This window comes from Anopheles nili, chromosome 2 (genome assembly GCF_943737925.1).
Source record: "Anopheles nili chromosome 2, idAnoNiliSN_F5_01, whole genome shotgun sequence".
Lineage (NCBI taxonomy): Eukaryota > Metazoa > Arthropoda > Insecta > Diptera > Culicidae > Anopheles > Anopheles nili.
The window spans coordinates 69,309,261-69,325,303 of record NC_071291.1 but is presented as its reverse complement, the minus strand read 5'-3'; positions in this window follow the sequence as shown (position 1 = coordinate 69,325,303).

Here is a 16,043-nt window from a genome sequence, read left to right as displayed (position 1 = left end):
TATTTAATGATATGTACGTTTTGATTAGGTATTTTTTAATACTGACAATTTTTCTGTTGGCCTTTAAAAACAGATTTATGTTTAATTAGGTAGAAATAAGGCTACAGAAAATGTAACGAAAACCGTCAACAGCATCCCTCATAGTGCTCGAAAGCAAATATCAAACTAAATGTCAAATGATTATGCTGCATCAATGTTTCGCATAACCATAATAAGATCATTTAAACAGTTTTCTCAAATATGGAACGATTCAATTAAGGCCTAATTAAAGTAAAAAAAGGAAAACAAATAAAATTTCTCAAGTCAATCCAATATAATTGGTACTTCTACAGAAGGCATTATATCGACAGCAAGCTGTCAATGTATAGTTCATTCCAGTGAGGTTAGCCATTTTGGAACACAAATTTGGTTAATTTTCTAGCTTTTATTTAATGTAAATAATACAACAACTTGTACTTCATCCAATAAAAGTTAGAATAACTGAACACGTGTGTGCTGTAATAAACTATCTCGAAAAGGAGGTGGTTGGCAGCTCGATTCGAACATCTTGGTGGGGGAGTTTCGTGACAGGAGAGCTACAGTAGAACAGGAGAGAAAACGAGCGACTTTCATACGCGTCGGACGTGGTGTTCGCGGTTCTCCTCGCGCTCGGGCATTATTTTGACGATTTTCCTGCACGTGAAGAGTTTTTCCATCATTTCTAGAAAAGCAGGATCGCCGTTCGCCTGCGGGCAGGAATACCACCGTAAGATCACGATCGGAATATACCATATTCATCGGTTTCTGCGTCTTCCCTTTGGTGCTAAGCGATGCAAGTTAATCGCTCCGTCGGGTTTACTCCGTCTATCTCGTAAACAGAAATTTCGGAGATGTGAAAAGCCCAAACGCTGGCAGCAGGCGACAAATTGAGCCATGTGTGAACGGGTCTTTCCCGTAACAGAATGGCGAACGTAGAATAGGGAAAATCGATCGGTACGTGTTTCACTGTGATCCAGCCACACGGTGGCGGCTAGTTTACGGAAGCTCATTACCAACGACGGCCCGACTCGGCACGTCCAGCCATGACGTTAAAGCGGCCAAGGAGTGGTGGTATAGAGGAAAAAAAAGGGAGAAAGCAAAAAAAGCAGTGAAAAACGCCATGCCAACGTGACCCATGGCGGCGAAGAGGCCCGTTTGTCCGCTGCCTACTCGATGTGTCCCATTATAGAACGCGGAACAAAAGGCAGAGTACAAAATTGTCATCGCCGCCATCGCTGTCGGTGTGGAAAACGCATTGAAACCGTTCCAACGATGGAAATGCAGATGATGATTACCTAAAAGCGATTCGTTTGCAAGGAAGCTATGGTGCACCGAGCGCCTGACTACGCCGACTCGCGTGGAGCACGAAAATGATTCTTTTCCCGGCTCATTTGACCGGTGGAACATTTTTCCGCGTGGCTATCGTGCTGTAGCAAGAAGGCTTACTTTTTACCAGTTAAAGAAGGCGCCGACATCAAAGAAATCGGTTCGCTTTGGGTAGGACTCGGGCACACACTTTTTGTCTGTGTCTATCTCGCTCACTCTCTTTCTGGCTTTATCGTGGGTGCCCTCTCTTTCTTTCTCTCCTTCCATGCTAATGTAAAGTTAGCTCGCGGAGAAAGAAGTATGCCTCGCGGGAGACGGTGCTGCAGCGAAAGTGGCACCGGTTTTCTGTCTGTTACCCTTTTTCGTACCCGTGGACGTTCAAGATTCAGCGTGGAATTTGCTGCAGAGATCCAGCCTGCACATTTGCATGCCACCGTCACTCGGTGCTGGTGTACGAATGGGCACGAGTGTGGTGGTGGCTGGTGGCGTCATATGAAGAGAAAAGCCATCGCGAAAGTGTACGAGCCTGTGGGATACGATTGGGTTGGTTGCCGTGAGCTTGCGGGAAAATTGCCCATGAATGAAAAGTGCATAGCGTGATCAAAAAGCTATTAGGATGGGAAGAGAGAGGAGGGGGCTTGTGAGAGAGCGAGAAAGAGAGAGAGTGCGTTCAGTGATAGCGAGAGTGGGAGATAGTTCTTTTTTTCATCTTGTTTCATCTTCTCCCCCTGACATTGCGGTGACAGCTTGGAAACGTCACATCGCCCCAACAGTAGAAAATGCACAAGGGGAACCACGGAGTGGTCTATCCCGTGCAAGGAGGATCGGTTTTTGTTTGCTGTCCTTAGCCAAAGTGGGGCTCTAGGAGGAAGTTCCGATTCGAGTGCGTGGGTGGGACGACGAAGAGAGTGTAGCATGTGCGTGTGTCTATTTTATGTGCGCTTGATGTTTTTTTTTTCGTTCGTTCATGGAGTGGAGTGCGCGTGGGAGTGTGTAAATGGAAAGAGAGAGAGAATGGGAGAGTTGTCTCTCCATTTGTCTATTTCGCGTTTCTTTTGTTCAATCGTATTTTGTTCGCAACCGTAAAGAAGAATATTCGTCACGAATCTCATTATGCTTCGGATGGACGAAAGGGGCTGAGAAATCGTGAACGGAAGAATGCCCACCGAAGAAAGAAAGTGATTGAGATCGAGAAAAGCGCACTTCCGTGAAAGGCGCCGAATTCGTCGGTGGAAGATCCATCCTCAGCGTGAGATCGTGCCCCCACCCCCTTCTCCTTCTTAATCGTCCCTTCAAGCATTTGTTTGTGTTTTGTGTTATGTTTTTTATCGCCATCTCCCTCCAACCCGCGCGCGCTCTTTACGTCCGTCTTTCGGTTCCATAACTTGTGTCGCGAGTAGGAAAATTCGTTTCGATTTCTCCGTCTTCTAACACGAAATGACGTTCTCTCTGTTTTATTTTTCGTCCTGCAGTGCGAAAACGCTGTGTGCCGTGTGTGTCTGTGTGTGCTGTGTTTTCTTTAACCGTGTACTTTGTGCGTGCGTAGAGCGGTGCTGAGACGCGTAGAAAAGGGTGAAGAAAAAGTGTGCAAAAGAACCGACTCACTTCCCAAACGCGCCGTACCCAAGGGCCGCTGTCAGCTGTCAGGTCGTGGATTGGCGTTCCTGTGTGCGCGAAACGCGCTGTGTGCCTCGGAGAAGCGCACCCAGCAGCCTCGCTCCATCTCGTACGACACCGTGTGTTATCTCGCTCTGTCGCTTGGCTCTTCAACCGTGCCTGCTAGATCGCTTTGGGGAGTCACGGCACGCCACCAGCAAGCCCCCCACCTGAAGCCGAAATTGGATTGAAACCAGTCCAGTCTCCGTGGCTCGTTGTTTTCTCGCTGTTTGCGCGCGTGTATGTGTGCACGCACACCGCCGCGGCACCATAAAAGGTGAGTAAAACAAGCTAAAAGCGTAACCCTCCCCTCCTCCACACTCCACCCAACAGGGATCACCGGTCAGGGGGTGAGTTGGATGTTCGAAGATTATGAGCACCGGGATATGGTTCTTTAAATGTGTTTGCCGTTTTGATTTGCGGCGTGCTTTGACGCGCGGCTCGCACTTTTCATTCAGCGAGGATGCGCGCACACACAAAAGTACCGGTTTGGGAGGGAAAACCAAAAACAAAAGCAGCACACGCGTACGCATACTCACACGTGTGTCTGCTTCGGTTTTGGGAGTTTTCTTCACCCCCACCCACCCAATGTCATTCATGACGACTGGTTTTGCTTTCGGCTATACTATAAATAGTACTACACCACACCTATACAACTACGGCACGGGCCCAGTCAGCGTCAACATAAGTTCCAGAGGAAGAGATTTCATAGGAATGATGCATCAAGAGGAAGATCATTTTATAGAAGATGTATGTTTTAAGCATGTATTAGAGAGAGAGACAGAGGAAGAGAGAGAGAGAGAGAGGGATTTGTGAAAAACAATTCGCGTACCGCTTTGGTGGAAAACCCTCATTCTATGTGATGGATAGACGATGGGTCAGGGAGCTGGTTATGAGCCAACAAACCAAACATACTGCGAGTTCCTATGTACGTACTGGTATGTGTGGTTTTAGCAGCGTGGGAAGCCCTTCAGCGCGTGTGTTAGCAGTTATGATTGCCAGCTCAACAGCCGGCCACGATCGATATGGAAAATTGTAATTCTCTGCTTCAGGCGGCGATGGAAAAGGCAGGTTTTTCTTCACCTTGGCATGCAAGCCGTAAGAAGACACCCTAAAAATGGTTATTTAATTGATCAATGACGGGCGGCAGAGATGGGGCACACTTTCCGTCCCATTTCCGTGTGAATTTTCCCCAGTTTCCCAACTCGCCGGGCTGGAAACTCGATACGGTTGTTTCAGTTTAAATTATAGACCCAAACGAATCAGGTTTTTTTGTGGATTTGAGCAACTGTTCCGTTGGTGCCGAACCGCATTATTACCGCATAGATGTTATATCGTGATACATTGAAAATGTGAGAAAATTTAGTTCCATCCACTGCATCTTTCATACATGAACCGTAAAAGACCGCCTTTTGTTTGGTGTTTAATTATGGATACTCAAAACAACATATCTTCTGTTGGTGTTGATATTAATTGCTTTAACATGCTAAAACCACTGGTGACGAGGTATTTGAGATACTTTTGCAACTGTTTGCTATTTGGTCTTGTTCATTTGTCAGACACGCCAATAATAATCTCGTAACGCATTCTAATGCCGTCCTAAATTAACAACAGTATGGTTGGTCGAACCTTGTCTACAGATGCATAAGCTGATTACTGGTTTAAGCCTATTAACGTTTAATGTTCGTCATCTGTCACTTTCAATCGACAGCCGGTATTAAAGAATGATGCAGATATTATTTCCTTTTGTTTGCAACACGCTGACAAAGTGTACTTTAAGTCCCTAAATCAAGGACTATTCGAACAATCTATTCGATTGTTGCGAGATATTCGAGCGATTTTTTTTACCACACTTTGTTTTCTGTGCAAGATGGCTATAGATTGATGGCAACAAACTTGTGATGCGCGGAATGGCCAATCAAACAGTAGGTCATATGTGGCGAGGGCCTTCCCAACGCGCGGGATGAGGAGTAGGAGGAATCTTGATGATTTAAATGCCTTTGTTGGAGGTTGGATTCGAGAATTGGCAATGGCGTGTTCGGAATTCTTGAGTAAAAACACTCGCACTACTCACCAATACTGGTGAATCGCAGGGAGAGGGCTTTGAAGGTAGTTTTGCAACAATCTGGTCTTACCCAGCCCTTTGGGATGTGGGTTACATGTCTTTCTTTCATCGAAAAAAAGCCGCACCCGTTTTGTGCACTGTTAGATGAAAGGTAGCTGTTTTTTAACAGTTTTTTTATTACTTTCTTATTCCTTCATTTAAAATGGAACCCAACGAATATTGGCTATTGTTTCGTCTGGAGCTTTGGCTCATGCTTAATGCACGTAATCGAGGGCTTGAATTCGGTCAAGCATCACTACACGTAGTCTGCTTTTTAAGGGGACACGCAATTCCCTCACTCAATGAAAGACCCACCTTTGGTAAATAATTTTTGCAAACTATTCCGTCTGGAAATCTGTTCTCCCGAGCGTCTGGCCGTGAACGGTTTCGACTCTAGCTTGCGTGAGACATGAGAGGTCCTAGTTTTTTTCTCTGGCGCCTCAATTGTACCACCGTGGAAAAGCTGAAAATGCTCGAAATGTTGCGTGGCATGAATAAAAAAAGCCTAGCTCTCACTAATAACTTCGTCCTCTGTTCCCACCTCCCGCCCGAGCCAGGCGGATGAAAGCTTACGGTGCTGAAGGTGGAGAGAAAAAAAGCCACTCTAATGCGAATCACCCCAATTCGACAGCTTTAGTAGCACCGGTTCGCTCCTGCGAATACTCAAGATTGCGTGTGCTACCGGGGTCTATATAGCCGGCAGGGGCTTGACGGTGCTGCGGTTTAAATCAAACCCGCCAGTCTCCGGTTATGGGAAATGGCAGTAAAACGAATGTGGCCTCACGATAACGCAAGCGTAAATTGTGCCGACCACTGGGGGCGAAGGAGGAAGTTGCAGCTCGTAATTTAACTATTATTATTACTGCGACTGGAACGAATCTGCAGCGGGGGATGAATGCAAGACACGAGAGAGGGTGTAATTTATCCACTATAATGCTAAGATTTGGTTACGTGGTTATGGTAGTAGAGTATATTTGATGGCTGGTTGGATTAAATTATGATCCCATGATAACCCTTTCCATGTAAACATTACCCCATTGCCTGAGAGATGAGGGGTTTAACAGTCTAGGAAGTAGATAAAACCCCCTTAGTCTAACCCTTTCCACTCTTCATTCGTTCGACAATATTGAATTAGATGTTATGTTCAGTTCGCGGTAGGTTATTGAATAAAATTCGCTCGTTCGAACCGGATTCGAAGACAGCATCTCAGTTTTGAAAAGGGAAAGGGAATTAGTAATCATGCCTCCAGTGCGTGAGCGAGAACCGATATACGTACTACGCAACACGCAGCCCTGGTAGGTGATTACCGTGTCGTGCATGCGTAATGACATGCAAAGTGACGCGCTTCGGATTGTTCCCCCAACAATTTGGGTGCCTAATTTTCAGGCCCTAAAATAATACATCTTTGGTCGGACCTCGTTACGGTTATACCTGTAAAAGCCGAGGAGTTTGAGATCTCCCTTCAACCTAGTGAGCATGAGAGAAAACGCTAGTGAGATGTCTTGTGAGGCCAACGTTACAACCTCGAAGTGAGTGCGCCGTGAAGTGCTCTGTGGTTGCGCGACGTAACCTACTTTAACCACTCGAGCATAACCTCCTTTTGGGTCATGATGGGCGCAAGAAGTACATTCCTTACGGGCCCTTTGATATTTCCACACCTTTTTCCCGGTGCGTTCGGTGGGAGTGCGAGCAGGATGCGTTTATTTTGATCACCCGCAACCCCGAAAAAATCCAGAGCACGCAAAACGATCGTTCGTCGGCCACCCTATCGTGCTCTATTTATTGTTCTTGATCACCCACTTCACACGGCTCTGGGGGTGATATATTGCCCTAGGACGCCGTTGTTGCGCAGTTTTTTCTACGTGTTCTTTTTATTTTATTTTCGCGCTATTTTTAAACTCACTGGCACTCTCGACCGTTTGGATGGGGGAGGAAATGCTGTATTTTAAACCCGAGAATAATTCTGCGTAAATTAGGCAAGCAGGCGGCGGGGTGTGGTCGTGGTGATGAAAGCCGAAGGGGTGGGTGTGAGTAAATATGCCACATACCCTTCGCATCTCCCATGTGGTACCCGTGCCAATCACGTGGTGATGAGATTATAGTGAACCGAAACCATCTCACACAGTGAGCTGCGTCTGCTCATGTGGTGTAGATTTTCTCACAATTTTCTGAATCGAAATGAAAATACCAAGGCGATGATTTGGCACTAGGGAGGGCATTCCTGCGAAGAAGAGTTCGTCCTGCAGTGATATATGAGTGAGCTAGAGGACCGTTGCATCAAGTGATGCACATTTAGCAAAAAATAAAGCAGAACACTGCACAGCTCAGTTTGGCTACATTCTTAAGGAAGCTATTAATAATCTCTGCTTAATGGGGGGTTGTTTTTCTGCTGCATTTTCTGACTGATCTTGAGGAATATTCTTCGTAAACCAACTTTTGAGTTATTCGCTTGGAACACGATGGCGATGCAACTGCACTGTGCATTGTCTTTAAACCCCCTTTTTTGCACCTCGATGTCAGTGGATAAGGCAAAGGATGTTGAATTGGAATTTTAAATCACTTCCTTCCAAAAGCAGCGGCTTGGCGCCGTTCGCATGATCGCCCCAGCGGTGGGCTGGGATTAATTAAAATCCTTACCAAGATCTACTCAACCCCCTTGCCGAGCTCTATTTGTGTCCCTCCGGTAACGACGAATCGGTCCAAGATCTTGATCCAGCGCACAGACAAATGAGTACAAATGAGGGTTTTCATTGCGGTGTCCCCCCTTCCCCCTCATTCTTGCCCCTCATTCTCTCATGCCACCCTTGGAAGTTTTGTGACGTGAATCGGTGATTTCCATTCTCGGTCGATGGCAGACGGAGTGCGGACACCTTAGCTTCGCCCATGTTTGGCGGTGCTGGTCCCCTCCCCCCCCGCCCTCTCTTGCTCGTGCATTTTTGGAGTCGTGCCCATCGCGAAATGCCGATGCAGGAAGCAGAGATGGAGTGCGGATGCATATCGTATATCTTCGGATTGACTGCGAATGCGCGCACCTGATTTAGAGGCGAGCGTCGCCGTCACCACAGGGGTCAAAGGGGGGAGGGGGGGGGGGGCGGCGACAAAACAAGTCCTTCCACGCGTCCAAGTCAGGAGGATGACGAGACGGACGAATGATGCATTCCGGGCTGGTCACTATCGATTTGTCAGCCGTCTATCTTCTTGTGATAGGAGGTAGAGATGAGTTTGATTAATGTTCCACTTCTGGTTTTCATGGAAACTAGCATGGTGGAATAGATTGAATAAATGTGTGTGGGCGCACTCACTTTCTTAATTTTTTTTAAATTTCTACTTGAAATGTAAAATCCTTTTATCCGTGTCAATAAAGCACTCTAATCACGGGGCTATCGAGCTCAATATTTGAGTACAATCTGCTTCGTATATTAATCATTTGTTTTCCATAATTTCTTACACGTTTCGACACATTTTCCCAGGCGGTTCATGGTCCTCGCAAGCGTGTTTGTACCACTGGAATGCGAACAGTTTTTTATGACCGACGGCGTAAAGGTTTCGTATTCGGGAAAATTTATTTCAGCGTGTCCTGCGCGCGCCCCCTGCGTGCATTTCGCACATTTGTTTCGCGAGGTTTTGAGTTTACGTTGGATGTTTAGCTTTTTTTTCTCTTCCTGTCCAACTAACCCCCCCCCTCCCCCCGTCGCCCCAAACCCCCATCTCCTGACAGCTCCCACAAAGAGAAGTTTACTGCCTTCTCGAAGAGTCCGAGGGCAAGGTAATAAAATTGATTTTTATTCAAATGCGAATATGGTAAGCCCAGGCGGCGCTCGCTTCTTGGCGGTTGGTGCCCGGGGTTGGGCAGGGCTATGTGTAGACAACACCACACACACCCACGGGACAGCAGGGGGAGTTCGTTTCGCGAGTTGCTTTGTTTAATCCGCCCAGCTGAACCTCTCTCTAGCTTCCCGAGACAGATTGACGTACCGCGTGGTGCCCATTTGGGAGTGCTGTGGAGGGAGATTTCTTTGTTTTTTTTGCTGACTCTACGTATGGAGAGGGATTAAGCTTGAGTTGCCTTTGAAATTGGCAACTTGATTCCGTCGCCAATGTGCTCGGGTTTATCTGTGTAATCTGTGCGGTGAATCGGATTGTAGGCTTTTCCTGGGCAATTTTACGTAAATTTAAATTGCCATTGAATAGGAAGCTTTTTTTTCCTCCTGAGGACGGGTTAGAGAACCCCGATGAGGATTATCAGACTAGGAATAATAGCCTATACCTATAATGCACGACACTCCATGGCGCCTTTTATTGTTTGTCGGTTAAATATGTTCTCTAATTGATTGGGTCGTTAATTTTCTATGTATGCCATTTGTCAACTTCCTCTAGAATGGACAAGCTCGATGGTTGATCGTTTCGGAGGCTGGAGATGCTAATCTAATGTATTTTCAAGCTTACGTTTAAAAAAACGAATTATCATATAAATAAATGGCTTCTGTTTCATTCCCATTAGAGGATATTTATTCTCGAACGGGTCTGTAAAAGATTTGAAATCGTCCTTGAAAACCAAATGCTAATCGATTGTTTATTTAGTTTTTTTTATTCGCTCGATCTTGAAATAAGCTGGCTTCCTCGTCTCAAAATGTACAGAGTCTGCTTGAAGTAGTTTCCTTGTTTTGTTCGCTTTTTGTATACATGGAAACACACATGTACTTCTGCCGCAAAGGCAAATAACATTTATTTTTCGCACATTTTCCTCTCGTCATCGAGCAAATATTGTTCTATCAACTCATCCTCCCATGAGAGAAAAGGAGGAGTGTCCGTCAAGTGGAACACCCGATGACTAATTTTGCAACCAAAAAGTACTCACCACCAGCCCCAGCGGCAGTGGTTTGGCAATTATAGCTCTTTTTTTTTGTCACGGAGTAGATCGGTCGCCGAGTTTGATGACCGATCCACTGAAACACGCAGAATCGTCCCAAACCAGGAATAATGGATCTTGCGTCTTGAGTGTTTTTTAAACCTTGCTGCCAAAGCGGTGAGTCATTCAGGTCGCAAGATCTCAACCGCACTGAAGTGTACGATATTCAGTGCGTACTTTACGGCTACTGCGCAGTTTGAACGTGAACGTCCATTTATAAAAAAAACTGGATTAATTACATTCCCGTTTTGCTTTGATGGAACCACATATATGGATTCTTGATTGTAACAGCCTATACTTAAATCCGCTGTAGAGTTGTTGTGCTATTTTCAACAATTTGTCAGAACAAGTTACAACACAAAATTGTTCCCATAACAATGCTCAATTTTGTGAATCTAGGTTGACTCGTCTTTTGTTCGTTTTTCAGCTCTTTGTTTACATAGGATCAATTTACTAATTCATTCCACTTCGGAAGTATAACGTGCCGAATTTAAAATATGCAGTAATTAATTAGCATCCTTCCAACAGTATAAAAATGTTACCGGCGAACTCTCTAAATACGGTTCATTAAGCGTCGAACCAAATATACCCACAGCAAGGAAAAAGAACATCCCCCCTACCTCCATGGCGTTTGAGTTTTATTTTCATGCGAATACAACACTCCTCCACCCCAAGGTGCCGAGAGGATGTCAAGCACCTCGGCGTGACGTCACAAGGTTGACTGACGGGAAGGTTACACACACCGAATCCGGGGGCGCGGGCAGCATTTCGCGAAGGAAGCGAACAGAAGATGGAAACAGCAGTGTAGATCGTTAAGCAGGCAAAATCATACACACGCGCGAGCGCGTTTCACCATTTTGCCACGCCATCAGGCAGGGCAGATAGATCATCGTGGACTAATAAGGGGGTGTCCGATGTGACTCGCGAGATATAGGGGTGAAGTGTTCTCCCCCCGCGGAATATGGAATGTCAATTTGGGGGGCAGAAAGGGGGGGCTTGTTGAGGGTTTTTTTTGCTCTTTTCGAGAGCCAAACTTTCCGCCAGTCAGCTGGCGATGTGTCTCTCGCGGCTCAGGCTCTTCTCACGAACCACAAAAGGCTGCCAAAAGACACTCGATGTGCGGCCAAAAGGCGGGTGACTCACAGAACCGAGTGGCCACTTGGAAAACACCGTTGAATGGAGCTGATTTCGGTGAACGCATCGCTCATTCGGTAGCCAGCTTTTGTGAGTAAAAATGTGTATATATATTTTTTGGAGTGTCGACTTCTCTCGATGATGTGATAATAATCAGCCAGTGGACTTGGTATCGATCCCACTCGATCACGCTGTTATGTGCTAGCCGATCCGTTCCATTACACACCCACACACCGGTTTGTGAAGGTGTAGCTCGTGTGCGGTCTCTTGGTTTTTTTTTTCGTGAGGAGGTGTCAGAATTTCTCCCCACACTGGCCACCAAGAAGGAGAGCTGACGTAACGCGGAATTTTATTGTCCTTGGTTGTTGACTCCCACGTGTTTGACGCTCAATGACCGCCGAAGGTCCTTCCTAGTGGTGTGTGTGTGTGTGTGATCGATAATAGCGACAGCAGAAAGCAAGTAAAAATGTCACCCTTTCGCAGAGGTGGCATCTTGAGTTGGGAGTGGCGGTCGGTTGGCGGCTGAGGACACAAGGAAACAACAACGAGTCCAATGACATACTCTCTTGTTGCCAGACTGGCCTGGGCTGTGTGTTACGTCACCTTACTTTGCGAGAACTTTCCCCACTTTTCCGGCTGCTGACATTTTCGCGCGGGGCCACCATCCTGGGGGGTGCTTATCGGGGTCACGTCGCCGTTTTCCCGGGTGGCGTTATTCTCGCTTTCTGAATTGGCTTTTTGTTTCGCGCTCATTTCCGCGAGTGCATGTGCCCGATGGGCGTTGAGCCTTGCAGATGGGAAGGTAGGTCGTTACACTTTAGATGCACTTTTCATTCGCGACATCCTCCCGGTCCCGGGTGTCAAAGTCCTCCGTTTTTTCCCGGTTTTACGCTATCGCTTGTCTATTCTTTCTCAGTTCGCTCGGAATTCTTGCCGTTGATTTTCAATCGATTACGAGCGATAGCCGGCAGCGGGAACAAAACACTTTCCTTTTCGATTAAGCGTTGCCCTCGTACTGCTGCCGTTGCAGTTCGCTTCCTTGTGCTCCTGGGTGCTATTTTTGGTCGTTGAAAACATGCTTTTGTTTCCTCGTTTTTATTTTTGGGATGCGTTCTTTCCCGGTAGGAAAGTAGGTATAATTGTGCTATATTTGCGACGAGTGGTGTAAAACAAGTCTGTACTACTTGAATAATGCAAAAGATGAAGTTTATTAAATGGATATCAGATCTTGCTATGCCAATAGCCAATAGCTTTGCGAGATTAACAGTTATAGTAGTAAATTATCTAGTTCTCTGTACGAACTGAATAATTTATAAAAAAATGACCGTTCATCACAATAGACATGGTAAGAAAATGTGGAAAAGTGCCAAATTTGTAGATATGAATATTATTTTTCAATCTGTTTAATGTTTAGTTTCTGATATGTTTTCCTTACACATTCATTGTATCCAGAACCATAAGAAGAGACAGGTGAATAGAGAGTGAACAGAAATTTTCAGCGATCGAAAAATTTGCGTATGCGCGTGTCTCACGTTCGATAAACGTCTCCTTCAAGTGACGTCAGGTCGTATAAGCTTTCCCTTTCTCGCTCGCATTATATGGCCAGGGCTTACGGAATAGCTAAATTAGCTAAACGGAATCGATCGTCGAATTTGGTGGCATGATAACGAGCGTGGCCTTGCGCCAAGGTGCCCGCCAAGGGAATGCTCTTCGAAATGGCGAAGGTGCGGAAAACGAAGCTACTCGTTCATTCAGGCGCTTCACGATGATTGAGGTTGTTGATAGCGGGTGCGATAAATCGGCAATGTGGATTTTTCTTCGCGTTTGCAAATATGATACAGAATGCACCCCGTAACGGTCAGTTTGCACGTACCACGCAACGCGCTCGCAAAAGTTCCTTGTTGATTGCGATTGCGTGTACTGATGGTGTTGTGTCTGTGGATGGCAAAATCATCTAGGTGATGACGAAATGAGGCAAACAAAGCTACTGATAAAGCACGTTTAAATATTGGGGAGCCCTTTACCGAACCCCTGTGCCAGGTTGCGAAAGGTTCCACCGAAAGAGACCCTTTTGGTTTCGAAGGAAAACACCAATGAAGCAACAAATGCAACAGCCACCTCACAAACATTGTCGGAAAGGATTTTGGGGTCGCTTACCCTACCAATGGATGAATGGCGTTTTTGCTTCGCCTACTTCGTTTTTGTGTCCTTTACACATGTCCCTGGAAGCCTCAAATTTGTCGCTAAAATTCTTTTAGCCAAAGAAGCATGAAGCGGAAAGAGAAGGTGTATTTTTTGAGTAAATTCGAAGTATAATGTGTGGAAGAGCGTGTCTGTTTGTTTGTCAAAAAGATTCATTTTTCCAGCTTTTGAGCATCGATTTTTTATCATCTCTCATCCCAATAGAAACCAAGTAATCTGGAAATAGGTATTTGTTTTTGTATTCTACTCTGGGAAGGTTTGAACAAAAGTAACGCTTCATGATATTGGACTTCTCGCGTGAAGCTTAGGGTTTTTTCTGTTGTTTCTCCTGTCGTTTGTGGTAGAGTTTTATATATGTTCATGAGCTCGTGAAATTTTAGGCGTTTATTGGACAAAATTAATCTTGGAAACAACGAGCGTGAAAAGTATACCACTCGTTTATGTAGCTTAGTTTTTTTGTAACATATCAACTGTGGCTTTTTTTTTTTAGAAAACATCTAACTATATAAATTTTTAAAAAGCCCTCGAAAGCAACGATTTCCCTTCGCAATTTCTTTTACGAATGAGGAACAAGAAACTTTGCCGGATAATCGTTGAAATGGTTGGGAAAAATAATTGGGCCTCTTCACGAAGCATCCCCAATGCCGCATTGCTTGACTGGCCGCTGCCGTTAGCCCGAGGCCACCTCGTACACAACCCGGAAAGCGGCTGGAATAGTAGATTTGTGAAGCTTTGCATATTTTACGATTTTTCGCCCAGTCCGGCCGGGCGTTGCGCCCTTGCTGTGTGTACCTTTCCGTCCAACATCGATGAGGTCGGGCTGAAATGGAGTTTTTCCACCTAAACCGCTGGTGTACGAGTAGCTTTAAATCCAGATACGTAAACTATTGCTGTGAGGCTAAATTAAACATCGTTTAAGCCACACACACACACACACACACACACACACACACTCTGCATTGTTCTCACGTGGCTTAAGAATCGATAATTCTGTACATATATGCTCGGTTTGGTTGAGTATCTTTTGTTTGTTGTACGTTCATATAGAATTATGCAACAAAACTACTCTACTCTTAGTAAATTTATACTGTAGTTAGATGTACATATTCTACAAAATGAGTATTCAAAATATATAAATAAATTCATGCCATTCAACGGTGATGGTGATGAATTTGGTTATTCAATCTGCCAAATCGATATACGATCGGGCCATTCGTTAGGGTAAACGCTTCTCATTACGCTGTGAATGGTTTTGTGATGTTGAAAAAAACAACGAAACTCTCTCTCTCACACGTCCGTGGCTCTAGCTTTAAAACTGTTGGCGCACTTCGTCGCCAGTTCCTTCCGACCGGAAAGTGCAGGTTCGCTCCATCAGACCAGAGACCGTTGGTTGATCTCGAAAGATTGACACATCTGTGGCATGTAAATGCCCCCCGATACGAAATGGCGCAGTTTTTGCTTACCCTCCACCCGTGATCTCATGAATGCTCTAGTTTGATTTTTTTTCTGTACTACAACCCTGAGTTTATTTTTTCAACCCCCTTTTTTACCGGTGGAAAACAACGTTTCCCCATCGGGCGATTTTCCGAGTGCGCTTGTTTGTTGTTCATTAGAAGAGGATATACATTTCAGTGTCGGTGGATGGCGAGCATGATGTGAGTATGGGTGTTTTCAGGGATGGTTTTGTCTCCCGGAGCTGTGTGCCAAATGGCCGCCCGCCCGCACCCCGGTCGCATCTTCTGCTTCCGTCTGAAAGGGGGTTGTGCTGGTTTAAAACAACGCGATAGATTTTCCCAGCTGAACGAACAAAATCGAGCGAAAACGAACCCCCGGCACCCGGTGTTCTGAAAATGCTTCCCGAGATGATGGTGAGCTGTAGAGATGTTCAGGGATTTTCCTCCCTACACTGCCTGCCAGTACGTCTGGTCGACTTGACCACGTTTTTGGCAACCCACCAGCGTGGCACCACATTATGACACATTTTGTGCTGATTGTTCGAAAAAAAAAAACACGCCAACAGCGAAGAGTTGGGTACAATTTGTGAAGTGTGCAGTTTGCATCTAGTTAGAGAGCATGTGAATGGCATTGTGTGCAATTTTGATGGTGTTTAGAGCAAGAAATCACTTACTAAATATATCACTGTCACCCCTTGAACTTTGCTACCGGTTCTGGAGGATTCCCTTGAATTCCCATCACCGATAGTTGATATCACTCATTCCGACCGGGCTGATGAAATAAGCATTACATTAATTACGTTCCCCAGAGCGGTATTTCCAAGAATGTAAATGACCATGCTCGCATCAACGCGCTCGTCGTTTGTGGTTGCAAATCTCCATTGTTAACTGATCGCGGTTGCTTTGCTTGCATCTTGCACCTAGCAGCAGCTGCGCTAGAACTGCTCGCTCCTTGCGCTGCACTTGAAAGTTGTTTTCCATCTCACGAACCCACATCGCCTTCCCTGCCCTACGGGGTCGGGCTTTTTCAAAGGGCTTAGCTTGTTCGGTAAGTAAGCTCTCTTTGCTTAAAATTCACTTTCAAAACACGTTCTCGCTCGCTACTCGCTCCAATGCCGCACGTTGTTTTGCTGGAGCCGCTTTGGCGCGAGATTTGCGCTTCCCTGCCGGCGACGAGACACTCCACCACCGTGTGCAGGAATGCACAGTATTCCATACGGCTCCGCAAAATAAAAAACCG